The following is a 20,003-nucleotide window of genomic DNA, read 5'->3' on the forward strand; positions in this document are numbered from 1 at the left end:
GTTTTAGATTGGATGATGGGGCAAAACCTCTTGAAGGCAGTGACATGTAAACAACTAATCAACGAGAAGGAAAAACTATTGGGGGGCCTGGTGGAAAATAGTGTAGGCCTAGGGAACATCTAGTGCACAGGCTCTCTAGATCAACCCTCAGTTTAGAATATTATATTAGATGGCACCATAGAGTACCTCTTCCTACTATAGTCACCTACCCAATTTTCAGAAATCTTTGCTTATTGTTAAAACTTGCAACACTAATCTCATCTCAGTTTGGGGTGGTTTCAGTATCTATATGCATGACTCCTTCAACACTCTGGCCTCTAGATTCTTTGACTACTTCTCATTTGGTGATCTTGTCATCAACACTACCTCAGCTCCTCGTCATATCAATAAGAAAACCCCTCCATAATCTCAGTTTCTAGCACCACACTCCCTGACAACTAAACGTCCTTTCTTCCCAGTTCACTCACTGTGAGCACCCTGACTGCAATGATTTTCCTATCCCTGCAGGACCTACAATCCTTGGATTTACCACCTGTTTCCTGTCATTCATCCCCAACTTGTCCTTACTATACAATAATGCTGAATGGTTTTGTCTTACATTCATGAAGAGTATCCTGAAAAGGGCTGTTAAAACAGACCATTCACTCTACCACTGACCTAGATTACGGTTTTATACTTACTCTTCTCTCCTTAAACTGTGAACATTTCCTCCCCCATTCCATCCTTACTGAATAAACATCATGTAAGTGTTATTGTACAAAACCACAACCTTCACTTGTACATCAGATTCCATCCCTCTTGCCCGCTGGTATCACTTTGGTAAATCTCCCCTTGTCTTCTTGAATCAATAGTTTCTTTCTACACCCATTGTTCATTTCTGCCAATGTACAAACTTGCTGTGACTTCTCTTTTCCCAGATAAATTTCTTTAGAAGAGTAAGCAAATAAGAAATAGAAAATCTTTTCTGGAAGAATAAGTGGTAAGACTAACTAAGCAATTTTTTAAATTTACAGAACTGATGAAGCTGTGGCTATACTTAAAATATTAGAACATATTATGAAATTTATGTGGTGAAAACTTATGTGATGAAAACTGCACATGGTTGAGAAATTCAAAAGAAAATGTAGAGATAGCTAGTAACATATGAAAAATATTTAACTTTATATTTAATGATATAAAACAAAAGATATGACAGTATTCTTGCTTATATTTAAATGTGTGCATTGAAGTTTATCATATGTGTCTATATACATACATGTGTATCTGTATTTCTACTTATCTGTATATGTAGTGTTCCCAGTATTGAGTAACATGAAAGAAAGTAAGTATTCTCATACTAGTTGGGATATCAGTTGATAACTTGCTGAAGGTAACTTAGCAATATAATGCCAAAGTCTAAAAAATGTGGTTATTTTATAACAGCAAAAAATTAAAAATAATATAGATTCCCCAACAGTAGGAGATTAAATAAATTATAATATAGCCTTATGTTAGAATGTGATAGGGAAATTAAAAATCATAATCTTGAAGAATGTGTAAGGATATCTGACATTGGCCCAGGCATACTGCTATATCCTACAACACAGTGTAAAATAAATGACCTTGTTTTTCTAAAATATTCATGGTCATATTTATTATAAATATTATACCTAATTGTATTATAAATATATTATGTTATAAACAATTATATTTATAATATAATATAATGTAAATATATATAAATATAATATAAATTATAATATAATTATAAATAATATACCTAATAATATACCAATTATAAATAATATGCCAGTATATTCAGTCTAATTTTATAATAAATATACCATTTATATTATTATAAATAACATACCATGAATAATGAATAATCATACCAAAAATGATAAGATAGCAAAGTATTAGGAGTAGCTATTCTGAGTTATGGAGCTATGGGTAATTGCAATTTTCTTCAGCCTTTTCTAACTTTTTTAATAGCAGTAAATTTGGAAAGTTAAAAAAGCAACATATATTGGGGCACCTGGGTGGCTCAGTAGGTTAAACCTCTGCCTTTGGCTCAGGTAATGATTTCAGGGTCCTGGGATCGAGCCCTGCATCAAGCTCTCTGCTCAGTGGGGAGCCTACCTACTTCCCTCCCTCTCTGCCTGCCTCTCTGCCTACTTGTGATCTATCTCTCTGTTAAATAAATTAATAAAATCTTTAAAAAAACAAATATTGAAGATGAAGAGGATGAAAAGCAAAGCAGAAGGTTTGGATAAAGTTTTCTTCTCTTCACTTTTTTTAGTGGGAATGGGTCAGAATCACTAGAGCCTCAGGATAGGCATACGGTTTGCGGCCCCTTGTGCAAGAAAAATTACCTCATTGTAGGGTCTTCACTACCACTACCACCACTGTATTTGCAGATACTTAATTATGAAAACCACCGAGGGCAATGATACAGTGATGGGGAGATTCCATACTTTATATTTCAATCATGTAGATTGGGCAGTCAGAGAATATTTCTGAACTTCAGTTTTAATTATAAAATAAATGGACTGACTTTCACGATGGGTTTGCCACCACAAACACAGGTGTCATGAAAACCACCACTAAACCAGAACGAAAATGGGAAAGGAATAGATTCATTTCAACATTGACATCATTGGACATATAGATTAGAGCAAGTCTACCACTACTGGTCATCTGATCTACAAATGTGGTAGGATCAACAAAAGAACTACTGAAAAATTTGAGAAGGAGGCTGAGATGGGAAAGGGCTCACTCAAGTATGCCTCAGTCTGGGATAAACTGAAAGTGAATGTGAAAGTGGTATCACCCTTGATAATCTCCCTGTGGAAATTTAAGACCAACAAGCATTATGTGACGACCATCACTGATGCCCCAGGACATGGAGACTTTATCAAAAACATAACAGACACATCTCAGGTTGACGCTGCTGTTCTAATTTTTGTTGCTGGTGTTGGTGAATTTGAAGATGGTATCCCTAAGAATGGGCAGAACGTTAGCGTGCCCTTCTGGCTTACACACTGGGTATGAACCAACTAATTGTTAGTGTTAGCAAAATGGATTCCTCTGAGCCACCCTACAGCCAGAAGAGATACCAGGAAATCATTAAGGAAGTCAGTACCTACATTAAGAAAATTGCCCACAACCCCAACAAAGTAGCATTTGTGCCAATTTCTGATTGGAAAGCTGACAGCATCCTGGAGCCAAGTGCTAACATGCCTTGGTTCAGGGACAGAAAGTCACCTGTGAAGATGACAATGCCAGTGGAACCACACTGCTTGAAGCTCTGGATTGCATTCTGCCACCAACGCATCCAACTGACAAGCCCTTGTGTCTGCTGCTCCAGGACGTCTACAAAATTTGTAGTATTGATACTGTCCCTGTGCTCCAGGTGGAGACTTGTGTTCTTAAATCTGGGATGGTGGTCACCTTTACTTCACTCAGTGTTACAACTGAACTAAAGTCTGATGAAATGTACCATGAAGCTTTGAGTAAGGCTCTTCATGGGGGCAATGTGGGCTTCAGTGTCAAGAATGTATCTGCCAAAGATGTTCATCACAGCAATGTGGCCAATGACAGCAAAAATGGCCCACCAATGGAGGCAGCTGGCTTCATGGCTCAGGTGATTATTCTGAGCCATCCGGGCCAAATAAGTGCTGGCTATGCACCTGAGCTGGATTGTCACAGAGCTCGTATTGCTTGCAAGTTTGCTGGGCTGAGGGAGAAGACTGATCATCATTCTGGAAAAAAGCAGAAGATGGTCCCAAGTTCGTGAAATCTGGTAATGCTGTCATCATTTATATGGTTCCTGGCAAGCTCAGGTGTGTTAACAGCTTTTCTGACTATCCTCCTCTGGACTGTTTTGCTGTTTATGAAACTATGAGACACACAGTTGCTGCGGGTGTCATCAAAGCAGTGGACAAGAAAGCAGCTAGAACTGGCAAGATTACCAACTCTGCCCACAAAGCTCAGAAGGCTAAATGAATATTATCACCAATACCTGCCATCCAACTCTTAATTAGGGGTGGAAGAACAGTCTCAGAACTGTTCAAGTCAACTGGCCATTGAAATTTAATAGTAAAAGACTGGTTAATGCATCGTAAAACCTTCAAAAGAAACGGAGAATGTTTTGTGAACCATTTGCTTCTTTTTGGTGGGGAGCAGTTTTGTTTTGTTTTGTTTTTTAAGGATTTTATTTGTTTATTTGACAGACAGAGATCACAAGTAGGCAGAGAGGCAGGCAGAGAGAGAGGAGGAAGCAGGCTCCCCGCTGAGCAGAGAGCCCGATTCGGGGCTCAATCCCAGGACCCTGGGATCATGACCTGAGCGGAAGGCGGAGGCTTTAACCCACTGAGCCACCCAGGTGTCCCGGTTGGGGGCAGTTTTAAATTAGTTTTTAAAATCGGAAATTTTTAATGGAAAAAACTTGACCAAAAATCTGTCACAGAATTTTGAGATTAAAACAAAAGTTTAATGAGAAAAAAAAAATGGATTGAATGAGATACCCTCTTTACTTTAGTATTTTAATTACTTATTTGTTTGATTTAGTAATACAGAAGAGAATAAGGGAAAACATAGTATTATTGTTTTTATAAATCAGATGGTACTCTATAGAGTTTAAAACATTATACACTTCAAATTTTTTGTCTTTAACTTTTGTGATATTTTAAAATATTAAGTAATAGTCTTCAAAATTATTGGGAACTCTTGGCAACAGAGATTAGAATATGAACAAATTAACGTACCATAAAATTGTCTTATTTGGAATTAAATAAAATAACCACAAATTGAAATCTATACTTGGCTCTCAGTCATTAATGCTAGCAGCTAGATGTAGGATGGGAGACAAGCCTGATCCCATACAGATAACATAAAGCAGATATTTTTCAAAATTGTATCATATAAAGGGTCCACCATTTGAAATATTTTAATTGTTTTACATATTTCAATATTTCAACAGAAGCTTCTAGACTTTATAAGGAAAAGGACCTGAGAAGTTCTAAGGTTACTGTCTGGACTCAAGTAAACGAGTATCATTCATAGGACAATGAATGTGCTACACACGTTGTAGCTCTGAAACAGTGAATTTAGGACAAGTTCAATTGCACTAAGGCATGGGCTAATAAACCTCAAACAAAGCAGTCATTGTAAGCCAAGGCTCATCTATTATAAACATGTGATCACACAGGGCATACTAAAGTCTTTGTTCTTGTCTTAGCACACAGTGGTCAAAAGAAATTATATGTTCTATATTTTGTTAACTTGCTCATAAAAAAAATCAGGGATTTTATAAATATAAACATATTTTTACAAATACAAAATAAAAATGTGAAATAAAAAGATGTAGTTTCACTCCAAACAATAATTATAAAATAATTGGATTTTAAGAACCACAAAATATGGATCACAAGATTTTGCAGATGTGCCCTAGCCATTGTCATTTTCTTATAAAAAGTTCTTTGATTCATAAGGCTCTTTAGAGGATATATAATCTCATCTGCTCAATGGAATAACATCTTGCATAGAAGAGATACCTTTAATCTACACATGAGGAAGCTACAGCTCCTGAAGGCTCTTTCCTTTGCTGATATAGCTAGTCAAGTTGTACATATAGAACCACAATCTTCTGAAATCTATTATATTGTTCTTTTCATTGAACCATAGTGTTTTGTACAAAATCCTTGTCTGCCATAAACTGAAAATTAAGGAGGCCTGTCTGATATTTTGTCATGGATTCCTCTTGTGATATCAAGTGATACCACATTCTTCCCTTGGCTCTGCCATGCCCAAGAACCACACCTTTTCTTTTCCTCTCTCCTTTGACTTTCTCCTGACAATAAAACTTCTGAAGGTTCAAGTCCTCCTAGGCTAAAAGAAACAGCTTAAAGAGACAACCTAAACTAGAATATAAAATATTAAGGATTGGGATTTTTGTCAATTTTGTTCATAATGTCCACTTTGTTTAAGGCTACCTGGAATAGGGGGCGCCTGGGTGGCTCAGTGGGTTAAGCCGCTGCCTTCGGCTCAGGTCATGATCCCGGGTCCTGGGTTCGAGCCCCGCGTCGGGCTTTCTGCTCAGCAGGGAGCCTGCTTCCTCCTCTCTCTCTGCCTGCCTCTCTGCCTACTTGTGATTTCTCTCTGTCAAATAAATAAATAAAATCTTTAAAAAAAAAAAAAAAGGCTACCTGGAATAGTGTCTGATCTAAAGGAGATACTTAGTAAACTTTTATTAAAATATGAAAGTTCCCTTGGTATACTTCACTTAAAGTGTCCCTTTGCTCTTTTAAGTGTCCCTTTGCTCTCATGGTCAAATATCTTGAAACTTCAGTTCACAAACCTAACACTCTTCATAAGCAATTCAGAGGTAATCAATAACTTTCTAACAATCAAAATGTAATGGTATCTTTTTAGTTTTCTTCCTATTGGAACTCATTTACAAACTGAAGACTCTTATAAATGTTATTCTAATCACTATTATTCCTATTTAATCTTAGTTTTCTCTGTCCCTTTCTGGTTTATTTCTCCTTTGCTGGCATTGTTTCCCTTACCTAAGTAAATAATAAAATTCTTTACTTATGACCTTGGCCGCCTCTCCTCACTTTGCCAGTTCTCCCTGGCCATATCTTTTACATCGTGGTTTTTAAATTACCGTAACTCTACCATTACTATCCAAAATTGTTTGTGAACCTCATCTCCTGACTGAGCAAAAAGATTGCACATCCTGTCTTCTTGAATGACCCATAGGACCTCAAACATAATATCTCCAAAATAAACTTTTTTCTTTATAATCCTCTTCCCCCAAACTGAGTTTTTGTACCTCCATTCCCTCCCTAGCATGGTTCTCTTTTTCTAGTTCTCAGCTGATGTCTACGCTTTCTATTTCTTTGAAAAGAAAGATGCAACCAAAAGAGAAATTCTAAATATTGCCAATACCACACCCACCAACTTGCATTCATCTGTGTCCCTAAACCACATATTTTCGTCTGTTAATATGCATAAACTGTCCTCCTACTACCTAGAGCTAATCCCTCCTTGTGTACTTGGAACCTATCCATACCTTTTTAGCTACTCAAAGATAATACTCAAAAATCTGTCCTCACCCCACCTGCCTCCCTGATTGTTTCTTTCTACCAAGGGATTCCCAATATCACGCAAAATAGATTTAAAAATTTTTTCCATCTTAGAAAATGACAACGAACTCTTTTGATCCACATCATCTGCGCCCAACCACTATTTTATTTCTCTGCTCGCATTTACTCCAAGGCTCAATAGAGATATAAATACTATTTCACCGCCTGTTCCTCCCATCCTCTCAAACTAGTTCAATTAGGCTTATATTCTCTCAGATCTATGCAATAGCTCTTGTCAAGGTCCCAATGACTGCTGCACCACCAAATTAATGGCCAATCCTCAATTCTCTTTCAAATAAACTAGTAGGAGTATTTGACACAGTATAGCACTCCTTCCTTCTTGAGAGTCTCAAGACTTCCCCAACCAAATATATAAAAGAGGGAACATCTTGTCCACAACTTCCCAGACCTTGATGTCCCTTCTTCCCCACCCCTCCTCTCTCCCTTAGCTAGCTTTACGGAAGCTCTCCATAGTACCAGTTACTACCTGACACACAGTCACTTTTTGCGAAATGTAGGCTGGATGACAGCAAGGACTTGTGTTTCTAACAAGTCCAGCACATATTAAGCACTCACTAAAAATTTCACATGTATAGGACTGAGCATAATCATTAAAAGAAATTTTTTTTCAGTAAAAATATCACTGAGTTGCAGTGGGTTAAACTGAAAGGTGGACAATGGAGATATAGGCTGTCTATTTTACATGTACCGTATATCTATTTTGCTACAATACCTGGTTCACTGTGTGAAGTCAATAAATATTAATTTATGTTAATGTACCTCAAATCCCTAAAAAAGGACAGCTCTATGCAGCTATCATATAGCTTAGTTCTTAAACTGTTCTTACAAAATGGAATAGAATCCAGAAATAATAAAGTACTGGTGCTCTTTATTAGCACTAATAAATCAGAACACCAAGTTAGTCATTCCTGTGACAACTGAAAAAATTGAAATAATTCATTAATGTCAAGAATGCTATGCTATAAGACCAAGTATAAGAATCTAAGAGGTGTTTTATCTGTTTTCAGGCTTAACATATTGTAATTTTAACTTGGCAAGAAAAGATAGATTAAAACTACATGTTGCACCTATAATTTTAAGTTACTGTTTATTAGAAAAGCATTTTCTCTTCTGCTAAGTTGTTTCTTACATTGATTCCTCTGACTTTATCCCACTCTTTTTTCTTATGCTTGGTGGTTTCCACTTAGACTTGTAGATAGATAAGTAGCTGATTGAATCAGTAATGAAATATTTGTAATAAAACATCTAATAATTAAGACATTAGAAACCAATATATTAATGTCATTTTTGTTATTAAACTGACAATAAATGCCACAATTCTATTTACACAGTTTTCATTTTGTATTGTTTTTTAAATATCTTGAGTACAACATTTATAAAAAAGCACAATTTTCAAGTATAACAGCTATTCAAATATGAAAATAAATATCTTTTTTTTTTTAAAGATTTTTTTATTCATTTATTTGACAGAGAGAGATCACAAGCAGGCAGAGAGGCAGGCAGAGAGAGAGAGGAGGAAGCAGGCTCCCTGCGGAGCAGAGAGCCCGATGCGGGGCTCGATCCCAGGACCCTGAGATCATGACCTGAGCCGAAGGCAGCGGCTTAACCCACTGAGCCACCCAGGCGCCCCTGAAAATAAATATCTTAAGAATAGATTACTATATGCATGCACAGCCAATCTTTAGAAACCTTAGATTATTTCAGAACACTTTGGGAACAGCATTCTGCAATTTATCTGGGTTTAAAATGCCATCTGACACCCACTAGCTGTGAGAATTTTGCAAGCTTCTATGCCCTGAGTATTTTAGCTTCTTCATCTGTAAAGTAAGAATATTACCTATCTCATCAGTTTGTTGCAGAGACTAAGAGTGATATATAACTTTTATGTAAACCTTGGAGTTACTTTTCATTCTTCCTTCTCCTTCAACTTTGGAAAGACTTTCCAATGTCTCTCACCTAATAATTAACACTAAACCTGGCCTCTGCCCGGATGCTCACCTTATATTCCACCTTTGCTAATCCTGAAGACCCTCTTACACCCAAGAGTAGCTCCTCAAAAAGTACTACAAACCACTACCAAACTGTACATTCCACTGTCCCCTTCAATTATCTATAATGACTCCAGCTGCCTACAGAACGATGTACAAATTCCTAAGTATTTTATGCCATCCACAATCTGGGTGTCTTGCCTACACAGCTTTATAGCCTAATCTTCTCCTTCATGAATACTCCATTTCATTCAACTAGTACTACTGGTTGCCTAGAAAGAAGTAATACGAATTCAAACCTCCTTTTTCAAAACAGTTCTCCATTGCCTGCAATGGACTCGCCCTTCTCTGTATTACACCTTCCTATTATGGGATATTTCCTTAATAACAAAACACAATCAAGTCCATTAATGGTCATTGGAACTATTTTCCTAACAATTTTTGTATTGTTATTTATGCCATCATTTTACAGCAATAACCTCCTAACTGGGGTATTTTTTTTCTTCTGCACTCCAAAATACATTCTCCATATAGCAGCCAAACTGATATTTTAAAATAGGAAATCATATCACAGCACTGCCGAGAGCTTCTACTGGGCTCCTATACTCAGAAGAAAAGACAAAGCATCAGGCATCCCTCTGTAGTTGCCTGCCCTGTCTCCTCATTTCTGCTCTGGGATTTATCATTCTGCCCTCGCTCACTAAGCTCCTGGAACCCTCCACTTTTATCCCTTTTTGTCTATGTAATTCTTCTCATACATCTTTGCATGGCTTACTTCTCTGACAAGACCTTCTGTGACTACCTCTTCTAAGAGATTCACCAAAACATACACACGTGTGTGTGCCCGGACACATAAACACACACATACACACTCACACATGATTACTCTATCCATTCCCTTGCTTTGTTGTCTTCTTAGAATTTATCATCATCTGTATTTATTTATTAATTTCTGATGTTATCATCTTCCCAACTCTTCAGATGGAATGTAAACTCAACAGAGCAGAGATAATCTTCTTTAAAGCTGTATCCCTAATTCACAATATTGGAAATACTTGGTAAACATTTGTTCAATTGCTAAATTAATCCTCCTGCTAAAAAGCATATAATCTGTTTCCTTAACCAGAATATAAACTCCTTAAGGAAAGAGATTTGTCTGAATGCTCTAATGTTCTTGAATTCAGTAGAGTTGCTTGAATATGATAGGTGCTCAAATATTTGTTTGTTTTTTTTTAAATCAATAGAATGACAGTTTAGAGTAAAATGCACGCTAAGCATTACATGCAAAGTAGAATTTCCAAAGTGAAACAGAAAACAGAACATAAAATTATCTTTCTACCCTTTTTATTAAATACCTGGTTTCTTATTTAATGTGCTATGAAAAACTGCTTTACACAGAGATTTATTGCCCAAAATCATCTGCAAAATTATTTTGTACAGAATTTTACCTCTTTCGTAATTAAACTAAATTACTAGACTTTCCAAACCCTAAATAAATTGAATTCCTTGATTCCAGGCTTTCTGGTCAGTCGAGTAATTCAATCCTAAAATCAGGACAATGATTTCTAAGGTTTTTTTCTTAGTGTCTCCAAATTTCTCTTTATGATAATATAGATAGGTAGCATAAATCAATAAAAACACCAAAAGACTTAAAACTGCAAAGGGAACATAATAATTCACACCAAAATATTTTTGAAATCTAACAGCAAACTGTTTTGCTCAGCAAATAGTTTTTTCCATCTCTCTACTCAACCCTCAATGCTGAAGTTTACAGTGAAAAGTTTAAAAAGGCAGACAAGGGTAGGTAAGCAAAATGCCTGGCACATAGTTATCATTCATTCATTCTATTTTTAAGCAAATAGATAAAACAATATAAAAAACCCTCAATAAGGAACATGACAAAATACCTGGCCCCGAAATGTTATTATAATATTAGTACTGCTGTCAACCAGTTTTAAAAAGTGAGACAGAAATGCAGTATATGATCATTTCACTTGTAAAAGATAGACCCATTGAGACAAAAGGAATTTGGAATTTTTTCAATTGGAAGTTAAATAACAGAGACAGAATGGGTTTTCATATTAACCTATATCATTCAGTTAATTTCCTCAATTATGCAAAACATTTAGCTTATACTCATATACATAACTCATACCGTTTCTTCCTTAATTAATAATGAATAAAGAACTAATTTCTTTAAAAATTTTTGAATATTCAAGACTATTTGAAACAGTATTTTTAATAATTCAAAATGTCATAAAATTAAATATCATTTGGTAATGATAGACTGACCAACATTTTAAAAAGTGAAGCATCTGATGCCAATACCCATACCTTGATTGAAAATGACTGTTAACAGTGAAGGGACTGAAGATGTCAATGATAACTAAGTTATGTGAATAATAATTGTTGAAAAGTTAAACATGTCGTTCTTTGTAAACATAAATAACATCTGTTGAGTAGGCATTTTGCAATCAGCGTTCAGACTCATGCAGAGTACTACCTAAGAAAAAATGGAAAATTTAGAAAAAGGTTTAAGTCTTATGATATTTGCCTGAACAATGGGTGTCTGGGTGGCTCAGTTGGTTAAGTGACTGCCTTCGGCTCAGGTCATGATCCTGGAGTCATGGGATTGAGTCCCACATCGGGCTCCCTGCTCGGCAGGGAGTCTGCTTCTCCCTCTGACCCTCCCCCCTCTCATGCTCTCTCTCTCATTCTCTCTTAAATAAATAAATAAATAAATAAATAAATAAATAAATAAAATCTTTTAAAAAAATGTTTGTTTAAGAAATAAAGGTTAAAAATATATATATAATGATAACCATGGTTGTGACTGTAAGAAGAAACTCTAATGTTCTCTAAGAAAGTGATTTTACTTTTCAAATATATCCCACTAATATTACATGTGTGTTATGCTTCCATGTAAGAGTCTCTGTCCCCAAACATCTCCCTTCCCAGTAAATCCATGAATCTGTCATTAGAGAATTCTTCTCTGTCCATTCTTAAAACTGGGGGGCCTCAGAGGTTCTTTCTACTTCTTCCTACATTCACCCTCAAAGGCTTTAACAATCACTTTTATTCCACTAAATCTCAAGTCTCCCACTTAGTACCTCTATTCTAAGTTCCTGCCTTAAGTTTTTTAACAGGAATTGAATGTACATTTTCTTTAAAGATTTTGTACAAAATCTTTTCTTTTATCACCTCTGGGAGTTTCTTTTATCACCTCTGGCCTCCTGCACATGGTTTCATGTTATCATACCTGTTTTTCAAGTTGGAAACCTTAACAGCTAACTTCACTTCTTTCTCTATGTCTCCCATCATGAATAACAAGTCCCCAGCTACCGGCTCTTCCACTCTAGAAGCCTCCTGAATGTGACCCAACTTCTCAAGTCTCACTTTACCCATGCATGCATCTCTGGTGTGCTTTTCTTTCTTTTCCGAACACACATTCCAAAAACTTGGTCCATATCACTGTATTTAATCTTTATACCAATCATCTACATTAACACCATTTTACAGACAAAACTGATGCACAAAAAGTAAGTAATGGGATAGCATGGCTTGTGAGTGGCAGAGCTGGCACCTTGTACTACTGCAACAATCTCCCATCTTTATGCCACTCCTTCTAATGATTGTTTTTCAAATATTGTTTTGCCTGTCATTGTCCACATAACAATTCAAACTTATTAGCATCTCAAAGAAACTTCTTGAAAGTCTACAGCAAGTGTAATTGTCCAGACTTATCTCCCGACACTCCCTACTCCACACCATGTGTTCCTGCCAAACTGAACAGAATGAAACTCAGAACATGCTGGGTCATTTCTCAACCCCATCATTTTGTGCAACTGCTCAGAAAACTGTCCCAATCCCCTCCCCCGCAAAATACCTTACAACCAGACAAAAAGCCTTATTCTTCCATGAAGCCTCTCCTCTATCACCAGATTACAGAATAACCTTGTTCTGCTCTCTGGATTTCGTAACACTATATTCACATAGCTGACACATTCTCTACTGTAAGTTAAAAGAATTCAGTTATTGGCTAGTCTATCTTCCTTCCTGAATTATAATCTCCTAAAAAGTCAGAGATTGTATCATTTTCTCATTCAATTATAATAGTTGCATATCTACCACATGATAATACTTAACTCAATGCTTGGCTCATAGTAGCCATTCAATAAGTGGTGGATGCAGAAAATAATCAGAGCACCATAATACACAGCAGATATTCATGGAAAGGGTAAAATCTTATTAGATAGCCTTCAAGATCAAGGAGACTTATAAGAGAACTAATACAAAAGCCTGAAAGACCTCTAGGGATAAAAGGCAAAGAACATGAAAGGGGATGAGATAGCTTTGCGCAGTGGCAGTATCGTAGCCAATGAGGTTTATCCGAGGCGCGATTATTGCTAATTGAAAGGGGATGAGATATAGAAATGACAGAAGAGTTCTAAAGCAGCAAAGGAGTAAAAAAAAAAAAAAAAAAAAAAAAAAAAAATTTCACTCCTTTGAAGAAAATTTTGTCATTTCTGAAAAATTAAATAATCAAATGCAGGTTGATTTGGATAGCATTCTCTGCAACAAAGACAAAGCATTTTCCTTTCTCCTTCTTTGTGTAAACTCTTGGTTCAGCTACTGACCAGTGGAGCTATTATGGTGAAATACCACTCCACTAAATGCTTTCAGTTTTAGCCCATTTAAGCTATTGTAAAACTCAACTTGGCAGTCACCTTGCTACACAGTGAAAGAGCAGGATAAATGAAACTTTCCTGAAGCTCTCTTTATCTTCGAACAGTAGGAGAACATTATTGGCTTCCTCCAGTTGTGGCTAGGTTACACGGGTTATATTTTAAACATTTTAGGCCAAACTCCCACTGTAATGTGATATTATTGGGCCAGTTTGTCTAACTTGAGAGAAAGCCCTATTATCATAAGTAGACAGTTTTGCTTCATTTTTTGGGAGTATACATAAAACACTTGGAAAGTTTAGAAATCTAGATTTTTTTTTCCTTTTTAAATAAATGGGAAAACAAGAAAAGAAATTCATTCTGAGTAAATTTAAAAAGTAACAAGTTCAAATGTGTTTAATTAGTAATGATAATATATTACAAATTCACTGCTAGAATTTTCAATTTTTCCATTAAAATTCAATTAATCTAATAGTTATTTATAAATATCTAACGCAAAAGATAAATGAAAACAAGATCATAGTTGTAACCAAGGAAAATAAGTCTGAAGTAAAATCAATGAGTCTACTTTGCTTCTCTGAGTGTTGATTTCATTACATTGAAAAATTTACCTCACCACTTAATGTCACATTTCGTCATCTGTAAAATAAAAATAATATGCAAATGCACTGGTTGTTTCTTTTTTTAAAAGATTTTTTTTTTATTTATTTGACAGAGAGAGACACAGCGAGAGAGGGAACACAGCAGAGGAAGTGGGAGAGGGAGAAGCAGGCTTCCCATGGAGCGGAGAGCCGGATGCGGGATTCGATCCCAGGACCCTGGGATCATGACCTGAGCTGAAGGCAGACGCTGAACGACTGAACCATCCAGGTGCCCCTGCACTGGTTGTCTCAAGTAGTCAGTTGATATTTATAATACTTGGTACAAATAGGTGATCAATATATGTCAATTGAAATGAAATTTAAATGCAGTAAAGGAATCAAACTCAGTCTCTCATTGAGGGGATTGCTCAATAGCCTTTAATTAAAGCTAAATGGCCAGATTACTGCTAATTAGATTCATTTTTTTAGTTCATCATTCTTACATCTTTTTGTGGCAAAGTATATGATACGTTATAGAGCATATATATAGAGAAAGAAGAATGGACCATAAAAAAGAGGGCTTTCATTGGGGGCTTTCTTTGAATCACATTTGGAAAATTTAAAAATGCGGGCGCCTGGGTGGCTCAGTGGGTTAAAGCCTCTGCCTTCGGCTCACGTCATGATCCCGGGATGCTGGGATCAAGCCCTGCATTGGGCTCTCTGCTTAGCGGGGAGCCTGCTTCCTCCTCTCTCTGCCTGCCTCTCTGCCTACTTGTGACCTCTGTCAAATAAATAAAATCTTTTTTTAAAAATGTGGATTATGATTTATTTATTTAATTTATAAGTTTAACTGAAGTCAAAATTTTTAAAGCTGATTTAAAGTGAAGTAAACAAATAGATGTAAGGATATAGCCTATAAAATGAGAAATACTACTGACATTTAGAAATATTCTAGGAATTTTAATGTATTTGCCTGCTTGTTTGTGTGAGATATCAGCTGAACATGTCTGTGATAGTTTACTGAAAGGACTTCAATTGACATTTGACAAGACACTTCAATATTTATTAACCATTGCTTATGTATACAACATGCTGGGAACTAAGTGCAAAAAGATAAATGAAACGCTGTCCCCAGGTGTGCACTGAGTGTAACTGTCCAAACTTTTGGACAATGGGAAAGACTGGCATATAACTTAAAAATTGCAAGATTTACTTGTGAGATTCGCTTGTAAGCTATAAAATTCACACTTACAGGGAGATATCTGGAGGTGGTACACTTTGTCCATCCCACCAGGAAGGGTCAGATACAGTAGCTGAATTACTTTTTTAGGTTGAATAAAAATTGGCCAGGTGAAGCAAGTTGAAAGGAAATTCCAGACAGAGAAAAATGTCCCGGTGTGCAGGAGGGGATGGGGAGAAGCTTTCAGACTTATTAGAGTGCTGAAGACAGTGCTGAAAAGGTAGGCAGAGCTGAGCCCTAGAGTGTCCTTCATTCCTTGCTAATGGGATTAACATTTGCTTAGTATGGAGTTAAGAGGCACGGAACTATTTTATGTAAGGAAGCTAACACATTACGTGTATTTGCCATAGATCATTTTCACTGAGGTAGAAGGAAAGACTTGAAAAATACTGCAAGTATGAAGAGCAATTAAAGAACTATTATAATTGCCAGATGAAATGGAGAACTGAACTAGGGCAAAATGAAAAAAAAAAGAGGAACATGCTGGTAAAGACTCAAAAGTAGATTGAGGGTAAATCCAAATTATGCAATGACAGTCACAATTTTACTTGTATGACCATCTAATGTGTTAAGACAGGACACACAGCAGCTCAAATGTAATATCATAATTACATTTATTTATAATGTATTTTATTACAAGGTTGGGTTATCCCCTTTATCAATCATCATTCTCAAATTTATCTGGCAGTTCTTGCAAGTTTATTTATCCTTACGGACTTTAAAATCAATTATATTGTCTAGTTCACGAAAATTTATACTGAGTTTTTTTTAGGGAAATTGATTAAATTTATTGATTAACATGAAAAGTGCAGCTCTTTTTTTCTTTAGATTTTATTTATTTATTTATTTGACAGAGAAAGAAATCACAAGCAGGCAAAGAGGCAGGCAGAGAGATGGGGAAACAGGCTCCCAGCTGAGCAGAGAGTCCGCTACAGGGCTCAATTCCAGGACCCAGAGATCATGACTTGAGCCAAAGGCAGAGGCTTAACCCACTGAGCCACTCAGGCACCCCTGAAAAGCACAGGTTTCTTTACATCATCAGTCTTCCTATACAAAAATAAAATATAGCATATTTTTCTGCCTATGCATATCTTCTTTTCTAACCCTCAATAGTGTAGTATGTGTACTTCATATGGATCTCAGATTTATTGATAAGTTTATGTCAAGATAGCTTTTCATTTGTGTTACTACCAATGTGGTCTGTCCAGCCATTATGTTTTCTTTAAAGATATTTTTACAATAGTAAATAAGATTAGAAAATGAATACCCCTGAACTAAACATCAACCTCTGCATATTCTAGCATTTGACTATATTTGCTTCAGATTTTTTCTTAAGGAAATCCAACATTACAGATGTGATTGGTATCTCTGTTTACCTTTCTAGATCCCCTCTGCAGTGGGGATGCCATATAAAATTCAGGATTCCTGGTTGAACTTGCACATTAGACAAACAATGACTCAATTTTTAATATACCTCATGCAATAGGCAATACGAATGCATTTTTATTTCTAAATCTGACAACCTACCTCTTCACATACAGAAATATCCCAATTTTTTAAAATCATTCTTAAACATTTCAAAACTCAACTGCTACACATTATGAGATCTTAAACATTTAACAACATTGTTTTGCATGTCTTCAAAACTTAGGTAAATAGTTCCAACATGTTGTTTCTGTTGGCTCAAACCAAGGATTGTTGCCTTTTCTCTTTCAAATATTCCAATGGTCTCAATAATGTTCGTGTTTAGCTAGCTATGTCTGATACAATGTAACTGCATATGTCCTCTGTCAGTATTTTCTTGTATCTGGATGGATATTTATTCCATTTGACAATGCTTCATCTTAAACTGTGATTCAAGAGTACAGATATTCTTAGTTTTGTCAAAAACATGGTTTACATATTTTTTTGCTATTTTTGTTTCAGTGATTTCAGAGTAGAGAAAGGAAATGTCTTTTCTCCTCCTTCTTACAATTGGAATTCTCTTGTGCCTTTGAAAATTATTGATGCCTAAGCAGCATTCTAAACTAATGGAATCAGAATCTTCAAGGGTCCGTCTAGCAGCTGTATAAGTTGATGAAGTCCACAGGTGGTTTCTTATTGGGAGCGAGACCTATAGTCTTAGCTAAACAATGATAGATTTCAGCAATATTTAAAAGATTCTACTTAATTTTATTGTCTTTATATGAAACTAATGTACAGGGGCACCTGGGTGGCTCAGTTGGTTAAGCGACTGTCTTTGGCTCAGGTCACGATCCTGGAGTCCTAGGATCGAGTCCTGCATCAGGGTCCCTGCTCAGCGGAGTCTGCTTCTCCCTCTGACCCTACCCACTCTCATGCTTTCTCTCTCTCTCTCAAATAAATAAATAAAATCTTTAAAAACAATAAATAAATAAATAAATAAATAAATTTCAAAAAAGAAATGAATGTACATTTTTAACCATGTTGTTATACCTTTTTAGGATTCTTACTACTTCTTAACAATACAGTATTAATTGACTTCCACAAAAGCTACAGTTTTAAACTCTAAAAGTTTATAAAGGGCTTTAATTACTAACTACAAGTTAACTCTGATTTTATCGGAAGGTTGAGTCTGGGTTCTGTTAGATTCCTGATGTTGGAATATGTTAGCCTCAAAAGTGAACGAAGTATCCTTTGAAACTCTGAACGATCCCTTGATGATTTCAATATAGTCAGTCTACAATATCCAGCCTTTCCTTGCAGTATAATCTTTTCATTACATAAGTTTATGATCTAGTAAAATGATGGCTTTCCTGTTCCTCAATTATACTTCATTCTTTCCCTGCTACATGATCTTTCTCATACTCTTTAACTGAAATAGATATCCTCACCTTAGTTGATAAATTATACTGTCTTTATGAAGAACATTTGCAAAATCAATTTCTCCTCTTCCTTCAAGTTCTCCAACCCAGATATTCATTCTTTATTTCTGAAACCTTAGGGGAATTCATTTGTATATTTCTTGAAATGCTTATTATATGATAATAATTTGTGTACTTGATTTTTTCTATAGAATGATATGAATATCATAAATAGATATAGAATTATGATAGATCATAATTGATAATAGAATTATGTGATAATTATGTAGCATCTACTAAATCCCAGGCAATGGATTAAGGTTATTATTTGCTTTAACCCTTAAATATATGCATTTATAAAACTGTTTTTCTATTTTCTTAATGAGAAAATATGGACATAAGGAAGTTTAGTTCTCCCAAAATCACACGACTAGAAAAAGTGCGTATTTGAACATGTCTCACTGCAGAGGTGGCATTTTTTTTTTTTTAAGATTTTTTATTTATTTATTTGACAGAGAGAGAGAGAGAGAGATATCACAAGTAGGCAAAGAGGCAGGCAGAGAGAGGGGGAAGCAGACTCCCTGCCGAGCAGAGAGCCCAATGTGGGGCTCAGTCCCACGACCCTGAGATCATGACCTGAGCTAAAGGCAGAGGCTTAACCCACTGAGCCACCCAGGCGCCCCAAGAGGCAGCATTCTTAACCACAATGCCGTGCATTGATCTACCGCAGGTGATCTACTGCTTTTTAGTAGCTTTCATATGGTAAACTCTAGGATATTTATTCCATTGAATATCATTATTTAACCCCTACCATCCATTTGATCTATTTAGGTTGCTTTTATACAATTATAAATGTAGGGATCTCAGGTCAACATTTTTTAATGTTTCTGTTTCCTCATTATACTTCAGAATTCTAATTAGAATATGTTCTCAGTTAGAGAACATGGCCTAATCACTAGTTCTGATGCTTCCCCCTCCCTTTTAGTGGACTCCAGTTGTTTTGTAGATCTGAATTGACAGCCATTACATAAAGCAGCCAGAAGATGATTAGCCAGGAAAGCTGAATTTTGTCAAGTTAATTACCAGTGGTACACATTGACTTTGATTCATGAATATGGCTTTTAGCAGAACTCTTAAAGTGAGATGTTAATCAGTCAACACTAATTTTTTACGGTTTAATGGAAATGTCAAACGGAGGGCTGCAGGAAAAGCCCAGGCAAGAGAGACCCTGGTGAGCACTGAAAAAATCACCAAATATAAAAGAAGCATTCATTTTATTTATTTATTTATGATTTTATTTATTCATGATTTTATTTATTTATTTGACAGAGAGAGAGAGAAAGAGCATAAGTAGGGGGAGCAGCACAAGAAGAGGGAGAAGCAGGCTTTCTGCTGGGCAGAGAGCCCAATGTGGGGCTGGATCCCATGACCCCTGAGATCATGACCTGAGCTAAAGGCAGGGGCTTAACTGACTGAGCTACCCAGGCGCCCAAGAAGCATTCATTTTAAAGAAAGGTTTTCAAGCTACTTGGTCAT

General features: G+C 36.0%; 1 protein-coding gene and 2 pseudogenes across 3 annotated transcripts in view; 2 read left to right on the top strand and 1 right to left on the bottom strand.

The window, feature by feature from the left end:
• Window positions 1–20,003, bottom strand: part of CNTN1 (contactin 1) — a 375,956-nt gene that overhangs the window by 310,786 nt on the left and 45,167 nt on the right. The gene's annotated exons all lie outside the window — the stretch shown is intronic.
• LOC125106929 (elongation factor 1-alpha 1-like) lies at window positions 16–3,984 on the top strand (annotated as a pseudogene).
• On the top strand, window positions 13,489–13,577 carry LOC125108032 (uncharacterized; annotated as a pseudogene).

The sequence above is a fragment of the Lutra lutra genome, chromosome 8 (genome assembly GCF_902655055.1).
Source record: "Lutra lutra chromosome 8, mLutLut1.2, whole genome shotgun sequence".
Lineage (NCBI taxonomy): Eukaryota > Metazoa > Chordata > Mammalia > Carnivora > Mustelidae > Lutra > Lutra lutra.